Source organism: Bubalus kerabau, chromosome X (assembly GCF_029407905.1).
Source record: "Bubalus kerabau isolate K-KA32 ecotype Philippines breed swamp buffalo chromosome X, PCC_UOA_SB_1v2, whole genome shotgun sequence".
In the NCBI taxonomy this organism is placed as follows: domain Eukaryota; kingdom Metazoa; phylum Chordata; class Mammalia; order Artiodactyla; family Bovidae; genus Bubalus; species Bubalus kerabau.
The window spans coordinates 44628300-44647718 of record NC_073647.1 but is presented as its reverse complement, the minus strand read 5'-3'; the positions used below and the strand labels follow the sequence as shown (position 1 = coordinate 44647718).

The 19419-nt window shown below is 38.6% G+C and overlaps 1 non-coding gene across 1 annotated transcript; it reads left to right on the top strand.

Moving 5' to 3' along the window:
* The first annotated feature begins 17094 nt into the window (after window positions 1–17094).
* Window positions 17095–17201, top strand: LOC129640533 (U6 spliceosomal RNA). The gene has a single exon (XR_008708889.1). It is a non-coding gene; the product is annotated as a U6 spliceosomal RNA (small nuclear RNA).
* The last annotated feature ends 2218 nt before the right edge of the window (window positions 17202–19419 follow it).

The following is a 19419-nucleotide window of genomic DNA, read 5'->3' as shown; positions in this document are numbered from 1 at the left end:
CCTGTGGGTATTGCAGTTTTCCAAATTTACTGGCATATTGAGTGCAGCACTTTAACAGCATTATCTTTTAGGATTTGAAATAGCTCAGCTGGAATTCCATCATCTCCACTAGCTTTGTTCATAGTGATGCTTCCTAAGGCCCACTTAACTTTACACTCTAGGATGTCTGGCTGTAGGTGAGTGATCACACCATCATGGTTATCTGGGTCATTAAGACCTTTTTTTGTATAGTTCTGTGTATTCTTGCCACCTCTTCTTAAAATCTTCTGCTTCTGTAAGGTCCATACCATTTCTACCCTTTATTGTGTCCATCTTTGCATGAAATGTTCCCTTGGTATCTCTAATTTTCTTGAAGAGATCCCTAGTCTTTCCCATTCTATTGTTTTCCTCTATTTCTTTGCATTGTTCACTTAAGAAGGCTTTCTTATCTCTCCTTGCTATTCTTTGAAACTCTGAATTCAGACAGCTATATCTTTTCTTTTCTCCTTTGCCTTTCACTTCTATTCTTTTCTCAGCTATAGGCCTCCTCAGACAACCATTTTGCCTTTTCACATTTCTTTTTCTTGGGCATGGTTTTGATCACTGGCTCCTGTACAAGGTTACGAACCTCCATCCATAGTTCTTCTGGCACTCTATCAGATCTAATCCCTTAAATTTATTTGTCACTTCCACTGTACAATCATAAAGTATTTGATTTAGGTCATACCTGTATGGTCTAGTGGTTTTCCCTACTTTCTTCAATTTAAGTCTGAATTTTGCAATAAGAAGTTCATGATCTGAGCCACAGTCAGCTCCATATCTTGTTTTTGCTGATTGTATAGAGCTTCTCCATTTTTGGCTGCAAAGAATATAATCGATCCCATTTTAGTATTGATCATCTGGCAATGTCCATGTGTAGAGTTGTCTCTTGTGCTAGAGTGGTATCTTTTGTAAAGTTCTTCTCTGTATTCTTGACACCTCTTCTTAATCTCTTCTGCTTCTGTTAGGTCCTTGCCATTTCTGTCCTACCCTCATAGCCTATTCTTAATACAAGAGCCAGAGTGATTCTGATAAAAGTTAGATTCAGATAATTTCCTGCATCAGATCCAAATGGCTTCCTCCCATCACTGAGGAAAAGGCAAAGTCATTACAATGGCCCTAAACCAGGTGACCTCTGTTACTGCTCTGACCTCATCACCTCCTACAACTTTTCTTCTTGCTCACAGCACTCTGGTCCCAGTGACCTCTTTATGATAGCTTTTCACACCAAGTATACTCCTGCCTTAGTGTCTTTTCACTTGCATTTGTTTCTGTTTGGAACACACTTTCTGCATGACTCACATACTTATCCTGTTCTAGTACCTGTCTAAACATCACCTGATCACACAGGCCTTCACTAACCACACCATGTGTAATATCCGACCTGCAGTCACTCTCTGGGTAATATTGTCCCCTACTGACAGATGAGAAATGAAAGCTCATGTAGTTAGTGACTGAGAGTTAAATTTTAATCTCTAGATTATTTGACTCCAAAGACCAAGTTCTTTCCACCTCACCATCCTATCGGCTTGGAGCTGCCCAATAGACAGAGGTTCAGTTCAGATGCTCAGTCGTGTCTGACTCTATGACCTCATGGACTGCAACATGCCAGGCTTCCCTGTCCATCACCAACTCCTGGAGCTTGCTCAAACTCAGGTCCATCCAGTCAGTGATGCCATCCAACCATCTCATCCTCTTTCACCCCTTCTCCTCCTGCCTTCAATCTTTCCCAGCATCAGGGTCTTTTCCAATGTGCCAGTTCTTCGCATCAGGTGGCCAAGTATTGGAACTTCAGCTCCAGCATCAGTCATTCCAATGAATACTCAGGACTGATTTCCTTTAGGATTGACTGGTTTGATCTCTTGCAGTCCAAGGGACTCTCAAGTGTTTTCTCCAAAACCACATTTCAAAAGCATCTATTCCTCGGCACTCAGCTTTCTTGATGGTTCAACTCTCACATCCATACATGACTACTGGAAAAACCACAGCTTTTACTAGATGGACCTTTGATTTTTAATGAAATTGTAGATTTCTGGAGCTGGGAAGATGCTCCAGAAATGGTTTTGTCTCCATATTTATATGAGATGGGTGATTTATAAAATAAAATTTTAAATCAAAGCTTGGTTAAAAATCACATGCTGTTAAAAACTAAGAGTTAGGATTTAAACACAAGTGTGAAACTGTGTCCCAGGTATGGTGTTTTTCAACCCTGTTTTAAAATAATATGGGCTTCCTTTGTGGTTCAGCTGGTAAAGAATCCTCCTGTAAGGCAGGAGATCTGGGTTTGATCCCTGAGTTGGGAAGATCCCCTGGAGAAAGGAAAGGCTACCCACTCTAGTATTCTGGCCTAGAAAATTCCATGGACTGTATAGTCCATGGGATCACAAAGAGTCGGACATGATTGAGTGACTTTCTTTTTCACTGAAAAGAATATATAAATTCATTTCCATTTAATATTTGTGTACAGAGTAATAGTTATAGCTTTGCTTCCCTGGTGGCTCAGACGGTAAAGCATCTGTCTACAATGAGGGAGACCCAGGTTCGATCCCTAGGTTGGGAAGATCCCCTAGAAGGCAATGGCAACCCACTCCAGTACTCTTGCCTGGAAAATCCCATGGACGGAGGAGCTTGGTAAGCTGCAGTCCATGGGGTCACTATGAGTCGGACATGACTGAGCAACTTCACTTCACTTCTTTACTTTAAGTACACCAAACTCAGATTACCACATACCTGGTTTAAGATGAGCAGTTCAAACCCATGTCCCAGACACCTCTACCTTAGGGTGACTCTGTGCGTGTGTGTTTGTTACCTCAAATGTTGAATGGTGAAAGAGTCTCTTAAGAGTGAAAGCTCTGAACCAAAAAGGAATAAAGAATCAAGGATAACAGAATAAGAATCCTCATAGGAAGATCCTCAGGAAAAGTCATGGGTCTCAGTCAATGGCCAATTTGCTCTAAGTAATATTAAATATTACAAGAATTTGGGTAGTTTTCTGGTCTTCACTATAACAAACTTTAATGAATGTATTACATTCATATTCTTTCTTTTAATGTACATTTAATAAGACCATTCTCCTTCTATGATAAGATTCCTCTAAAGTCCAAGGCAATGAATATCTCTAATGCTATGCATGCTAAGTCGCTTCAGTCATATCTGACTCTTTGGGACTCTGGACAGCAGCCCACCAGGCTCCTCTGTCCACGGAATTCTCCAGGCAGGAATAATGGAGTGGGTTGCCATCTCCTTCTCCAGGAATATCTCTAATATTTGCATTTTATTCAGCTGTTTTGGTATCCTATAAATATAAGCTGAATTTGGAAATGTAAATTGCTTTCTAAAAGAAAGGAAGAGAATGAGGCGTTTAAAAATGGATACAGGTATCTTTAAATAAAGAGAAAAGAGGAGAAAAGCTCTCTGAGTTTCCAAGTGGGCCATAGAACATGCTGGCTGGAACAGTATAACTAGTGCAATAAGCATGCAATCCTCTTTGAACTTAACTAAAGAATAATTTGACAAAATTCTATTAATGTGTGTGGTTCAAACTTGAATGCCACAGATCTGTGAGTGAGGGTGTGTCAAGTTCTTCAGACAATTCTGTGGAGTGAGGAATGTGCAATGAAAGCAACAATCCAGATATGATTAACACAATCAGTCAAGTGACAGAGATTTGGGAGTGGTGGTGGTTGTGGATGTATGCTACACAGCTCCTTTTCACACACAGGCATGCATACATTATGAAGGTTTGCAGTCCTTTCATGTTTAAGTGATATACGTGGTGGGTGTACAGCCTGAAGATCCAGAAAAAAATTCAGGAAATCATATTCTAAGTCAGTGGTGCTGGGAAGATAGTAGAAAGCTCTCCTGAGAGGGATATAGTGACACCAAAAGACTCAGGAAGAACTGACTATTTTGAACATCTGATACTCTGACTATAACGCATGTGAGTGTCTCTCCAGCAATATGCACAACATTGCTAAATTAGGCAATCATTTATTTTTTTCCCTAAATTAGATCATGGCTTGTTCTTCAACATAAAGAAACAAAACACAAATCAGACCTGGAAATGGATGTCACAAGCTAGCATGACCCAATCATAACATTCATTGTTTAATCAGTATGTGGTAGACTCAAATGTACAAAATCAGAGACATCCATCTGGTTGAGGGCTGCCTGGCAAAGCAGTCACCTTGGGGGCCATCACCTTCAAGGGCAGTTTACAAACCACACACCAGTGCACACCCAGTGTTTCATTACCTCATGTCACAGTTTGTTTTCAATAGCTTTAAAACTGAAACCAATGGAGAGGACAATAAAACATGTGCACATTTTGACCACATTAACAATGTCTTCTCTGATGAGTTGTATGCTGCTAAAAACAAATAATGAAACCCTATACAACAAAGCACATGATCCTTTCCCAAAAACTGAGAGAACTTACAGGTAAATGGCCAAGAAGTGAAGTGATGCGAGGGGCCACGGAAACTATTATTCCATCTATGCTCACTATTAGCATAAATCCATCCAATGACTAAAGAAAAGAGAATAATAATGTAATTAAATAGTGGAACAATAATAAAATGATAGCTTTATTTCTAAATGCATAATTATAATCACACACTGAAAATGTATTGTGGTTCTTAAATATCAATAAAGCAAGCCCAGAATTAATTAAAATTCCATTATTCTGCCTCCTACACAGAATCTACTTAACCTTAAGTATGAGATGTTTATCAAATGATGTTTCACTTAGACAAACACATTTCAGTGTACACCCAATTAACACAAAACTCTCCAACACAAGCTAGGAAGATTCATTTCCATGTGTTGGTTATTTCACACTTAATTAAAAATTAATTCCAAAAACAGTAAGAATATTTTGGAGGGCATTTTCATTTGTAGTTAGTTTAGTCTTCTATTTATAAATATGGCTATTGCCTTCACTTTCCTGCTATATAATGGAATAGATATCCAGACAAATGCCTCCTGGTAAAGAACACCTAAAATGATGGATAAAATATATAAAACAGGGAGAAGCTTACGGTAAAGTATGGGAAACAATCTGATACAGAAATGACTAGAACATGAGAAGTCAAAGGATATCGAAGCTTGCATATGCTTCAGAGCATGGGAAGCATATGCTTGGGAGCATCTATGCTACATTGATGGCATAGAGCCAGGGGGACAGAAAACAAAGCTTGGACCCACACAAAGTGGGGGTTGAAATCAAAGACTCCTGTATCAAGCCAGGAAAGGAACACTCTCAGCAGACAAAATAGAAGGATCTTATCCAACAAAGAGCCAGGGAACTCATAACCTGCCTATCTTGCCTCAGCCTCAGCTCTGGCTAGAAAAGGAAAAGAAGAATTGGTCTCCTCTGGGAATTGCAAACAGAAGCCCACACTCACACTAACTACCTGTGTAGCCCTCAACACCCCAAGCCTATTATTTACTTTCAAATGGTCCTGGCCCCAAATATCTAGGGAAAATAAATTGAAATCACCTCTTGAGAATGATTTTAAAAACAGGGCTCAAAGAATGTAGATAAATTTCCAAATACCATAAGTTTGTCATAAATGATTAACAAACACAGGAAAAACATGAAACATGAACAAGAGGCAGTATAAAGAATAAAATGCAGAATGAGATTTAAAACTGAAGATACAAGAAATATCAGAGATAGAATATAAAATAAGTAAAATAAGTATGCTTAAAAGCAACTATGCTGCAATAAAAATTAATAAAAATAAATATATATACCAAAAACATGCTTAATATGCTTAAATAAATCTTAAAAGGGTATTGAAAATATAATGAAGGAACAGGAGACTTCTGACTAGGCAGATGTGAAAATTAATCAAATTGTCTAGAAATGATATCAAAATAAAAACTCAATATGTAGGTCAAATAGCAAGTTAGAGCATAGGTAGAAAGATAACTTCTGAAGTGGAAGACAAAGCTGAAGAAATGACTCAGATGCAACACAAGGAGACAAGGGAATGGAAGATAAGAGAAATGAAATGACACAGAGAAGAGCGGGAAAGTGCACTAGACATTTTACACATGTTCACTTTACTCTCATAACCACTCTGTGAAACAGAGATATTGTACAGAGAAAGAAGTCAGAGCTGAGAGATGGCAATTCTCTCAAGGATGCATAACAAGTAAGTAATAAAGGCACAGATCATATCCCTCTCTATCTGACTCAAAGGATCATGGGCATTCGGGCTTTAGTCTGTGGCCTTTGAACTCAGTAGAACCTACCAGTTTCTTTGGAAGTAGAAACCATAAACATCTCATGTCCTTGAGGAAAAAAATAAAGTAAGGAATGAAAAGGCTTAATCTTGTAGAATCTAACAACCTGTGTTGAATGAATCTACCAGATAATTAATTAACTTGCCACTAAACTATGCAAACACTTGTTCGTTTTTGTTGTCACTGGAGATCGGTGGGTTCAGTTGGCATAAGAAACATCCAGGCAGCCTGCTAGACATGAAGGCCCCTGGCCCTACCAAGATAGAGATTCCAATTCAAATAGTTTAAGGTGGGTCTCAGGAATCTGTGTTTTTACCAAGTTCCTAGGTAACTCTGAAGGTAGAGTCCCCTAGCCACACTTTGAAAAACAGTATTCTGTATCTTTTACTGCATGCATTCTACATATAAAGCAATCAGAGAACAAACTCCCTCTTACTTGGAGTGTCTTCTGGATAAAATCTTTGTAATTTTGAAACGATGGAGTCCAATTCGGTGTTTCTGTAGACATTTTTATAAGGAAGAAAGGATAAAAAACAGTCACATTAAAATGATTAGCTTATCGGTATTAGATTTTTCAAAGTTATAATTAACTTTATAGAAAAGACTCTCATAAGAAAATGCTGAGTGCTAATGAAGAATCTGAAGTAGATTAACTAATTGCTTATAAGCTATCGTCAACAAAGAAGTGTTCAGAATTGAAAAAGACCTTGAAGATCATCCATCTCAATTTCTACTGTATGCAGGACGATCTTTCTAACAACGTTATGATCTTCAACTCCCAGTTCTTTCCCTTTCTTGACTTCTATAAGTCTTCCGAATTCTACCCAAACCCAATATTCACCAGATAAGGTACAGGCTGTTGAATGCTCCAGGTGTATTAAGACACTGAAAATGTCCTCAGTCCCTGATTAAAATACAGAATTCCATGACTGTTTCATCAAATTAAGTTTTTAGCAAAGGCCCTCAACTAGAAAATCCTTAAGCTGTATATTGTAATTCTCCAAAGCTGCAGACACCCTTCTGTCTCCCATACCCCCTTCTCCATGCTTTAAGGTTTTCTGGTTTTCCCAATGAACAGTTTCAGCTCCTGAACTAACTCAGAGCCTCTGCTATCAACATCCACCCCACTTCACCTCCCCCAGTCCCACCTGTTCCACTGACTTCACTAACCCGGGGACCTCACTAACACAGCCCTCCAATCTCCAGTTATTTGAATGTATGTCCATAAATGTTTGTTTCTTCTCCTCACAAAAATGGTGAGGAGACCCATAAAACTGTAATGCCTATTCAAAATGTTACATCCCTTGACAAAGACAAATCTAATAGCAGCACTTGCTCTCTTGGTGGGCAGAAGTCTCAGATCCTTTTCTATGAGTAGATAAGAGGGGGCCCAGGCATGAGCAGAAGAGCTCCTGAACCCTCACTTAAAAGGGGATGAAAAGAGGGTGTGTAACTACGTGGGAAGGTGGAATAATATGAAATATAAACCATGCCGGTTGCACAACCACCTCACAATCAGTGTTCCTGACCCCTGTCCCAGCCTGGAAACTGAATTCCGGTCACAATTTCTCCAACTCAGAAAACAAACCATGCCCCCTCTCCCATGGCCGATTTCTGAGGTCATTTCCCCACTGACTTTCAGGTCCATCTAGTGACTTTCATCGCCTATACTCCCTACAAAGAAATACAAAAGACAAAAGACAGTCCATATATTTCCAGAAAATAAAACCTATGTATTTTATAAAACAACCATAAAGGGCTTTTCTACATTACTATATTACCCATGAACTTGTCCTTGTTTTGTTTCTAGGGTAGGCACCATATACAAATCTTCACTAAAACCCCAGTGTCCTACATAGTACTTAACTCACAATAGGAACTTGGCAATTCTTGTTAAGCTGAACCTCATTCATTCATTTATTTAACTACCATGTACTGGGCTCCTACTACATATCCTACTCTGTTTTAGAGGCTAATGATAGAGCATGAACAAGACAAATAAAGTGACCATTCTTTTGAATCTTACAGACCAGTGGGGAAGGTAGACATAAAACCAACACATAGACCAGGGAATCAGTCGTTGCATATACCTTGAAGTACAATAATTTCAACTGGGTGTACAGGGAAAGCCTTGCTGAGAAAGTAAAAAACAGCAGAAAGAGAGCCATGTGAAAATCCAGGAGCAGGGAGAGCATCTCAGGCAGAGGAAGCAGTAAGTACAAAAGGAGACAGGAAAGATTTTGGCCAATTTAAATAACAGGAGGTCAAAGGGACTACTGTAGGGTGACCAAGGGATAGAGCAGTGGGAAATGAAGTCTGAGAGACAGGCAGGACCAGATTATGTAGTGTACATGAGGGAGCCAGCATTGTTTTGACTGGAACAGCATGTGTTTCCAAGCAGAAGAGTGACATATGTTTTTTTTCTAATACTTATATTAGAAAACATATTTTTCTATATTTCATTAAGGCAAACATGAACGAGTTCCCTGACCAGGGGTCCCTGCATCGAGAGCACTGGATCCCAACCACTGAACCACAAGGGAAGTCCCTTGATATATATTTTTTAACTAATACAGTTATGTAAAGTTTAAAAATAAAATAAAATTTAAAAAAAATAAATAAAGATCACTATGGCTGCTTATGAAAAATAGGTCAAGCTAGGGAGCAAGAGTGAAGCAAGGGAGCCTCGCTGGAAAGCGTGTTCAAATGGAATAGATGGTGGTGGCCTAGATTAGGTTGGTCCACCAAGGCTATGGAAGTGGCAGAGTGAATGGATTTGAGATATACTTTAGAAGCAAAGCTAAAAGGATTTGCTGATGGATTGGTGGAGAACACAGAATGACAGCTGGAGTGTATTTTGAGCTGCTAGAAGAATGGTGGTACTTTTACTGAAACTTGGAAAATCAAGGCTGGGAGTGTGAGAGGAATCGAGAGGTCCTGAATGGCAATGTTACCTTTCCTGTTAGATATCCAAGCAAAGAAGTCACAGAGGAAACTCTCTTGCTGATTTAATAATGAGTATAATTCTCAAGTATGGAGGTAAGGGAGGAGGTTCGGGCTGCAGATAGATTTAAAAATGGGAGGCACTGACATCCAAGTAGCCCTTCAAATTAAGGGACTGGATGAGATTACGTGGGGAATGACTGTAGACAGAAAAAAAAAAAGGTCCTAGGGCTGAGCCCTAGGGCACATCCATGATTCAAAGTTGAAAGGGAAAGGGGATGGGAAAAAGAGAGAAAGAATGGCCAATGAGTTAGGAGAGAAACCAGAATCCAGTTACCCAGGTATCCTGGAAGCTGAGAGAAAAATGCTTCAAGAAGGAGGGAGTGGTCACCTGTCCAATGTTTTTTTTTTTTTTTTTTTAAACTTTACATAATTGTATTAGTTTTGCCAAATATCAAAATGAATCCGCCACAGGTATACATGTGTTCCCCATCCTGAACCCTCCTCCCTCCTCCCTCCCCATTCCATCCCTCTGGGTCGTCCCAGTGCACCAGCCCAATGTTTTTGAAATATCATGAAAGATGAGGATAGTTAAGGGACCAAAGACCTCAGCAATGTGGCTGCTGCTGCTAAGTCACTTCAGTCGTGTCTGACTCTGTGCGACCCCATAGATGGCAGCCCACCAGGCTCCCCTGTCCCTGGGATTCTCCAGGCAAGAATACTGGAGCGGGTTGCCATTTCCTTCTCCAATGCATGAAAGTGAAAAGTGAAAGTAAAGTCGCTCAGTCATGTCTGACTCTTAGCAACCCCATGGGCTGCAGCCTACCAGGCTCCTCCACCCATGGGATTTTCCAGGCAAGAGTACTGGAGTGGGGTGCCATTGCCTTCTCCCAGCAATGTGGAGGCCACTGCTATTCCTGACAGAAGTAGTTGTCCTGGAGTGGTGGGGAGCTCCAGGCTCAGTGAAGTGGGTTGAGAAAGGATGGGGCTTGAGGAAGTGAACACAGGGTCAATACAATCATTTCGAGAAGTTTTGTTGTGAAGGGGACACAGAAATAGGGCAACAGCTGAAGGTATCATGGGGCCAAGAAAAAATATTTTTAAGGTAAGAGAGATCTTCTACAGCATGATTACATGCTTGTGAGCGTAACCTGCTCAGATGTTTTGAGTTAAATATACTTAAATATTACAGGTACTATTTGACACCCTTGGGGCCCTGTTTCCCTTAGCAACATTTATATATGCCTTCAAGTGCCAAAAATACAGAAATTTGCACTACTGTTGCCCAGAATACTTCTACTAATTCTCATTTCCTTATTCCACTTTTGCAAGAACCTCAATAATGCTTTTAGCGTCGAACATAAGAAAATTATAAATGGAGAGAAACTAAATATCCACATAATAGAAGTTGCTTCAGGAGATCATCTCATCATTGCTACTGCTGTTACTATTTAGTCACTCAGTCGTGTCCAACTCTTTGTGACCCCATGCACTATAGCCTGCCAGGCTCCTCTGTCCATGGGATTTCCCAGGCAAAAATACTGGAGTGTGTTACCATTTCCTCCTCCAGGGGATCTTCCCAACCCAGGGTTGAACCCACACCTCCAGCATTAGCAGGCGGATTCTTTACCACTGAGTCACCAGGGAAGCCCCATCTCTTCATTGATCCCACACAATGATGTTTGTGGTAAAGGGAGAGTTCCAGTTGTCCCACCCATAGCTAATTTTCAATATAGCTAAGCTCAGCTGAAACCTGTCTTTTGTGAAAAAGCAGAAATACCCAGTGATTTTTCCATTTTCTTCTTCTTCACAGGAGAACTTATCTTCTGGAGAAAATAACGCAGTCCTGTGAGGGCAGAACTAATGTGCTTCTTTTTCTCATCTTCAGATAAATCTCTATACCTAATTGATAAAAGACAAAGAAGGTTATTCATAAGGGTACATGCATGCTAAGTTGCTTCAGTTGTGTCTGACTCTTTGCAGTTCTGTGGACTGTAACCTGTCAGGCTCCTCTGTCCATGGGATTCTCCAGGCAAGAATAGTGGAGTGCATTGTCGTTTCCTCCTCCAGGGGATCTTCCCAACCCAGGGATCGAATCTGAGTCTCTTAGTCTCCTGCATTAGCAGGCAGGTTCTTTACCACCAGTACCACCTGGGAAGCCCATAGGAAGCCTACAAAGTATTATAATACAATTAGGGTGAGTGATATGAAGTACCCACCAGACAGGTCAAATTTCTCTGAGTTTGTCAAGTTTCCCAGAGGAAGGAGAATTTTGCAAGATGTGAAAAAGGAAGGAAGGACAGGGGAGAGGTCTTTGAGGAAAATATCAGTCAATTAGGAATTCATACCGCTTCCTTTTTCTTCCGTCATCTTCATCCATTTTTCAATGAAAAAACAAAGAATCCTGAAATCAAAGTGGAGCCACATTTTACTAAGAAATCAATCTATGATGAATCACATAAAGCGATAAGATTAATCAAAATTCTCAATTTCCCTTGAGGAATGCCTACTTCTTTTAAAGAAAATCTCATTAAGGATCTGTAGATGCTAAAGACTTGCTTTATTGTGTGGTCTCCAATGAATGTTTGTCACAATAATACTACAAATGAATGCATTTGGAAAAAGTTGCAAAAACACTGTGAAGTTACACAGCTTAATCCCAAAGTCAGGTACTTGTTGGTTTAATTCTGTACCCTTAGATTCCTTTAACTTCCACTGATTTCATGAAACAAAGACAGTGAAACAAAGACAGATGTGGATTGAAAACTTCATACCTACCCACTATATCATGCCACAATAGACAAAAGCCTGCACTTATCATTGATATCACAGAATACCATTGATATCCTCGGCATAGAAGAATGACCTTGACAACACCAGAAGTCTCTGCTTTGAATTGTATAATTAGACTCACATATCATCTCAAGGTTGAAACGTCAAGATAGAATTCAATGACATTCAAATACATGTGCATTAAACAAGAAGGCACTGTTAAAATATAGCAAACATCTTGTAAATGCTCTCAAGAAAATAAGAGAAAGCTCAGGTGTCAAACCCTGGGCAGATACTGAGAACAAGCCAGTTAGTTCACCAACCTGTGATGCTGGGAAGATGATGAAGCATAACTTACATCCCTCACATCTAGCAGAGTGCTAGGAAAAGACTGAAAAAAATGAATAGAGCTTTCGGATGGGATAACATCAAACAATCTAAAATATAGGTAACTGGATTCCTAGAAGGGAGAGGAAAAGTAATATTTGGATAATGGCCAATTGTTCCCATACTGGATGAAAAACATAAATGCATATATTCTTGAAGCTCAATGAATCCAAGAACTAAACACCATGAAAAGCTACCAAGGCACATCATAAACAAACTGCTGAAAAGCAATTGCAAAGAGAAAATCTTAAAAGCAAACAGAAATAAAAGCTACATTTAATACAGAATGGGGAAGAATGTCCTCTGTCTGACTTCTCATCAGAATAACCCAAGCCAAGAGAAAATGAAACATCTTTAAAGTTCTGGGGGCAAACAAATCAACTTAGAATTCTATATCCATTAAGAATGAACCCTTCAAAGAAATTGAAGGCAAAATAAAGACACCTCCAGATGAACAAAAAATGGAAGAAGTCAAGGCCAGCATACTAGCACTATCAAAAGTGTTAAAGTAAGGACTTCAAATAGAAGGAAAAGGATGCCAGATGGAAAGTTATATCTACATAAAGAAATGAAAATAACTGGAAATAATATGTACATGAGTAAATATAATATTTGCATCTTCAATTTCTTTAAAAGATAACTGAAATAAAAGCAAGGAACTGTAAGGTTTGTAATACATATTGATATCAAATCTATTACAATAATAATACAAAAGACAGGAGGGTGGAAAGCAAAAATCTACTGTTATGAGGTTCTTACATTATACATGAAGTGGCACAATATTAATTCACATTAGACAGTAATAAATTAAAGATGTATAGTATAAACTGCCTAGAGACACAAATAAAGCACACATGAGATATAGATGATAAATGAAAAGAGATAAAATGGAATATTAATTACTCATTTCATCCAGAAGCAGAAAAAGAAGGCAAAGAAAACAAAGAACAAATTGGAGAAACAGAAAATATATAGAAAGATGGTAGATTAAACTTAACTGTATTAATAATTATGTTAACTGTCAGTGGACTAAAGGCACAAATACAAAGCCTAGGAGTGTCAAAACTGGGGACAAGAGTAAGACCAAACTATCTTGTCTACAGGATACTCACTCAAATTATAAAGTCACAGCTTATAAGTAAAATAACAGAAATATATATACTATGTAACCCTAATGACATAAAGCTTAAGTGCTTAATTAATACTAAAGACTCTAGGTAAGGAATAGTCTTAGAGAAAAAGAGGGACATGTCATTATGATAAAGGAGTCAATCAAGAAGGTAAAACAATCCTAAACAGGTATACTCCTAATTACAAAGCTTGAAAATGAAGTAAGAACTAAAAGGAGGAATAAACAAACCCACCATTACATCTGGTGAGTTCAAACACTCGTCTATCAGTAATTAATGGACCAAATAAAGAGATAAGAAGTAAGGATGTGGGAGACTTACTAGCCTGCCAACAGACTTGGCCTCATTTGTTGACAGAGTACTGCTACCAAGCAACTGTAGAACACAGGCTTAACATTCTAACTGTCATGATGATTCAAAATGTACTGGTCCATGAGACCAGTTTCAGTGAATTTAAATCTTTAAAGGCATACAAACTATGTTCTCTGATGAAAACAGAATTAAATTAGAAATCAATAATAAACAGATAAATCCCTGGGAAACCCCCAAACATTTGTAAATTAAATAACATCCCTGTAAATCATTTCTGAATCAATGAATAAACCTTTGGAAAAGGTTTAAAAACAGAAAATCAGACAGTATTTCTAACTGGATTATAATGAATATTAATGTTAAATTGAAAAATATTCAATAACCTAATTGAAATTTATTAAAATTGCATTATATGTATTTATGATGTTATATAGTTCCATCAAAAAGCCAAATCTCTATAATTACTCAAATCACTTTTTGTGTTCTTAAATAATACATGATTCTTCATATATACAGTAAAGGAAATGATACAGTGTTAGGAGCTAATTTAACATAATGTGCAAAATTATTACACAGAAAATAATGTCTTTATTGATTAATATAAAAATATCTAAAAAATAGAAAGATACGTCATATTCCTGGGCAGGAATTTTCATAGTTTTATCAGATCTCCCCAACTAATCTACCAATTAACTCTGATCAAAACTCAGTATATTTTTGTTTGGGTTTGGTTTTCTATATAACTTCACATGTTAATTACAGAATTCCCATCAATATCAACAAGTCAGAAATATACAATAATTTTGAATAATAAAAATGTACAAAGATGTGTTCTACTAGACATCAAGACTACATATCTTTGAGGTAAATAGATAAGGGTACAAAGCATAGGACAGAAGAGACCCATTAGGAACAGTTCCATGCATAAATAGAAATTTGATTTGTGATAAAAAATCATTATCATTTTGACATTTCTACTAAATCCCTTAGGATTATACAGGGAAAGTGAGAAATAGATACAAGGGGTTAGATCTGACACAGTGCCTGAAGAACTATGGACAGAGGTCCATGACATTGTACAGGAGGCAGGGATCAAGACCATCCAGAAGAAAAATAAATGCAAAAAGGCAAAATGGTTGTCTAAGAAGGCCTTAAAAATAGCTGTGAAAAGAAGAGAAGTGAAAACAAAGAGAAAAGGAAAGATATAAGCATCTGAATGCAGAGTTCCAAAGAATAGCAAGTGCAAAGAAATAGAGGAAAACAATAGAATGGGAAAGACTAGAGATCTCTTCAAGAAAATTAGCGATACCAAGGGAACATTTCATGCAAAGATGGGCTCAAGAAAGGACAGAAATGCTATGGACCTAACAGAAGCAGAAGATATTAAGAAGATGTGGCAAGAATACACAGAAGAATTATACAAAAAAGATCTTCACGACCCAGATAATTACAATGGTGTGATCATTCACCTAGAGCCAGACATTCAGGAATGCGAAGTCAATTGGGCCTTAGGAAACATCCCTACAAACAAAGCTAGTGGAGGTGAAGGAATTCCAGTTGAGCTATTTCAAATCCTAAAAGATGATGCTGCGAAAGTGCTACACTCAATATGCCAGCAAATCTGGAAAACTCAACAGTGGCCACATGACTGGAAAAGGTCAGTTTTCATCCCAATCCCAAAGAAAGGCAACGCCAAAGAATGCTCAAACTACCACACAATTGCACTCACCTCACATGCTATTTAAGTAATGCTCAAAATTCTCCAAGCCAGGCATCAATAAGTGAACCATGAACTTCCAGATGTTCAAGATGGATTTAGAAAAGGCAGAGGAACCACAGATCAAATTGACAACATCCAGTGGACCATCAAAAAAGCAAGAGAGTTCCAGAAAAACATTTACTTCTGCTTTATTGACTATGCCAAAGGCTTTGACTATGTGGATCACCACAAACTGTGGAAAGCTCTTCAAGAGATGGGAATACCAGACCACCTGACTTGAGAAATCTGTATGCAGGTCAGGAAGCAACAGTTAGAACTGGACATGGAACAACAGACTGGTTCCAAATAGGGAAAGGAGTACGTCAAGGCTGTATATTGTCACCCTGCTTATTTAACTTATATGCAGAGTACATTATGAGAAGCGCTGGGCTGGATGAAGCACTAGCTGGAATCAAGATTGCCAGGAGAAATATCAATAACCTCAGATATGCAGATGACACCACCCTTATGGCAGAAAGCCAAGAAGAACTAGAGTCTCTTGATGAAAGTGAAAGGAGAGTGAAAAAGTTGGCTTAAAACTCAACACTCAGAAAACGAAGATCATGGCATCTGGTCCCACACTTTATGGCAAATAGATGGGGAAACAGTGACAGACTTTATTTTCTGGGCTCCAAAATCACTGCAGATGGTGACTTCAGCCATGAAATTAAAAGATGTTTGCTCCTTGGAAGAAAAGTTATGACCAACCTAGACAGCATATTAAAAAGCCGAGACATTACTTTGCCAACAAAGGCCCATCTAGTCAAAGCAATGGTTTTTCCAGTAGTAATGTATATGGATGTGACAGTTGAACTATAAAGAAAGCTGAGCATGGAAGAATTGATGCTATTGAGCTGTGGTGTTGGAGAAGACTCTTGAGAGTCCCTTGGACTGCAAGGAGATCCAACCAGTCCATCCTAAAGGAAATCAGTCCTGAATTTTCACTGAAAGGACTGATGCTGAAGCTGAAACTCCAATGCTTTGCCCACCTGATGTGAAGAACTGACTCATTTGAAAAGACCCTGGTGCTGGGAAAGATTGAAGGTGGGAAGAGAAGGGAATGACAGAGGATAAGATAGTTGGATGGCATCACTGACTCAATGGACATGAGTTTGAGTAAACTCTGGGAGTTGATGATGTACAGGGAGGCCTGGCATGCTGCAGTCCATGGGGTCACAAAGACCTGGACAAGACTGAGCGACTGAACTGATCTGAACTGAACTGAACCATAGAGTATGTGTGTATGTATGTTTTCATATAGCCCTTTCTATATATGGGGCAATAAAGTTTGTTGCAAGCTATTTAAATACACAAGTTTAAAAAAATAAAATAAATAAATAAAAATACTTCAATAACAGAAGAGTTGGGTGACTTGCCTGGCAGTCCAGTGGTTAAGGCTCTGCCAAAATAAATAAATACATACATACAATAGTCATGCTTTATATATCTTTGTTATTTCCAAACAGCACCCAGCTCTACACAGAGAAGACAGTCAAAACACACCATTAAATTTTCCTGCCAGTGCTCACTTCAGCAGCACATATACTAAAATTGGAAAGATACAGAGAAGATTGGCATGACCCCTGTGCAAGGATGACATGCAAATTCTTGAAGTGTTCCATATTTTTTGAATGAATAAACAATTTGTGGTACATATACACAATGGAATATTACTCAGCCATAAATAGGAAAATATTTGAGTCAGTTGTGATGAGGTGGATGAACCTAGAACCTATTATACAGAGTGAAATGTGTCAGAAAGAGAAAGATGAATATTGTATGCTAATTCATATATACAGAATCTAGAAAATGGTACTGAAGAATTTATTTACAGGGCAGCAATGAAGAAACAGACATGGAGGAAAGACTTATGGACACTGGGAGAGGGGAGGAGAGGGTGATATGTACGGAAAGAGTAACATGGAAACTTACATTACCATATGTAAAATAGATAGCCAATGGGAATTTGCTGTATGGCTCAGGAAAATCAAACAGGGGCTCTCTATCAACCTAGAGGGGTGGGATGGGGAGGGAGATGGGAGGGAGTTTCAAAAGGGAGGGGATGTATATATACCTATGCTGATTCATTTTGAGGTTTGACAGAAAACAACAAAATTCTGTAAAGCAATCATCCTTCAATAAAAAAAATATTAAAAAAATTTTCCCGCCAGAATCTCCAAATATATTCTCAGATTATATAAATATAAGGGGCAGTATTTCATACTGTCTCCACTATTGATTAGGCAAGTTAAACTAAGTTTCAATCTTCTTGCTTAGAAAAGGGGGATAATAATAATAGTACCCACCATTTCATAGGCTTGTTGTAAAGATTGAATGAATATGTCACTTGTTACATGTTACATGAACATGTCTTTTTGGCATAGTGGTAAATTCTGAATGCTAAATAAATGTTATTATTTTTTTTAAAAAAACCCACACTGCTAAATATCCAATGACTTCCCTTAATCACTGGACAAGGTCGTTCCAGGCACCTGTTAATTACTGATCTGTTCCACTCAGTAATTCATTCTAAAACAAAGACTTAGAAACTGACACAGGGAAAAGAATACACAAAGAATGAAAAAAAGAAGGCCAAAAGTAGCCAGCAAAGTATTTTCCTATGCAATGTAATAATTATTTTCTTTCAGAATAGCAGAGTTGTGTGTTGAGTGGCCTTTTCCAAAGTCAATGGGAAATCACCTTAAAAAAAATCTCATCAAATTTTGTGAAAGTTGCTCAGTCGTGTCTGACTCTTTGACACCCCATGGACTAAAGCCCGGCAGGCTCCTCTGTCCATGAGATTCTCCAGACAAGAATACTGGAGTGGGTTGCCATTCCCTTCTCCAGGGGATCTTTTTGACCCAGAGATAGAACTCGAATCTCCTGCATTGGTAGGCAGATTCTTTACCATCTGAACCACAAAGATCAAAAAAGTCAAATGAGTCATGCTTGCAAAGATTTCCTCTTTTGGGGAGGCAAAGCCACTTCCAATTTTCTGGTATGTGTACACAGATACACACACATTTTGTTTTAGTTCACAAGAGAACACACTGAGTAGATAGATTATGATTACTCTCTGTGGTTGAGCATCACTGATGCAGATACTTTCTAGTATGATGATTAGGATAGCATAGGTCGTCAATGTTCAGTTCGGAAAAGATTTACAGTCAAAGGAATCTTCATTCTGTTTCACAGTCTCATAACTGCCAAAAGCAAATAAGTCAACACAGTCACAGTTCAGCTCCAGGGAAGTACCAGTCTCTGGATGTCAGTCTAGGCTTCTGCTGATCCAGTCTAGGCTTCTTCTGCTAATGCTCTTGCAGCACGTTGCAGGGGCCATGTCTGGGGCCCATGTGACACACATAACATGTGCACAAACAGTTTAGGACTAAATGACACTAAAGTCTTAATCTTGAATGACAAAGTGAATATGTCCTGAAAACTACTGGACAACTCAGCTAGGCCCACTGTGTTCAGTCTCCCATCATCCCTGGACATCTTTAAAGAGTCTCAGCATTTTAACACTGCAGTAAGGGAAGCAGAGCAGCGAGAGCAGGACTTTTTGTGGATGCACACCTAGGGGAGAAGAAAGCCTGTGCATAAGGACTACAACACTAAGGAATTTTCTTACACATCTCAGGGTTGATGACCTTTCCAACAAACTCTCCACCAATTCAGATAGATTCAAGGACTCAGCCACCTTGGCCTGTTCTGCCTGAGGAGCTATACAGTTGAAATTTTTTTTTATTTAATTTTATTTTTTAACTTTACAATATTGTATTGGTTTTGCCATATATCAAAATGAATCCGCCACAGGTATACATGTGTTCCCCATCCTGAACCCTC